This window comes from Nelumbo nucifera, chromosome 1 (assembly GCF_055504915.1).
Source record: "Nelumbo nucifera cultivar China Antique chromosome 1, China Antique-T2T, whole genome shotgun sequence".
In the NCBI taxonomy this organism is placed as follows: Eukaryota; Viridiplantae; Streptophyta; class Magnoliopsida; order Proteales; family Nelumbonaceae; genus Nelumbo; species Nelumbo nucifera.
This window is the reverse complement of record NC_142649.1, coordinates 26,618,152-26,618,708: the sequence shown is the minus strand read 5'-3', so window position 1 is coordinate 26,618,708 and position 557 is coordinate 26,618,152. Positions and strand designations below refer to the sequence as shown.

Sequence of the window (557 nt, the reverse complement as noted above, 5' to 3'; positions counted from 1 at the left end):
AACTCTCATATTGCTAATTTTCATGAAATATGTGATACTTTTAAGCATAATGGAGTTAGTGATGATACCATTAGACTTAGGTTATTTCCTTTCTCCTTAAGGAACAAAGCAAAAGATTGGCTTAATTCTCTTCCTGCAGGTTTGATTACTACATGGAATGACTTGGCACAAAAGTTTTTATCTAAGTATTTTCCACCTACTAAAATGGCTAAATTAAGGAATGACATAACAACTTTTTCTCAATTTGATAATGAAACCTTATATGAGTCGTGGGAGAGATTTAAGGAACTGCTTAGGAAGTGTCCTCACAATGGTCTACATATTTGGATGCAAGTGCAAACTTTTTATAGTAGCATTCATCGATCTAATTGTTCAATGTTAGATGCAGCTGCAGGTGGTACCCTTATGAGGAAAACTCCCGAAGAAGCATATGAACTTTTGGAGGAGATGGCAACCAATAGTTATCAATGGGGCAATGAGAGAACAAATAAAAAGGGAGTTGGAATTTATAATGTTGATTCTATAACTGCTCTATCGGCTCAACTTGCTGCATTAAA

The 557-nt window shown here is 35.0% G+C and overlaps 1 non-coding gene across 1 annotated transcript; it reads right to left on the bottom strand.

Moving 5' to 3' along the window:
* Window positions 1-210: 210 nt before the first annotated feature.
* Window positions 211-317, bottom strand: LOC148803026 (small nucleolar RNA R71). The gene has a single exon (XR_016081563.1). It is a non-coding gene; the product is annotated as a small nucleolar RNA R71 (small nucleolar RNA).
* Window positions 318-557: the final 240 nt, after the last annotated feature.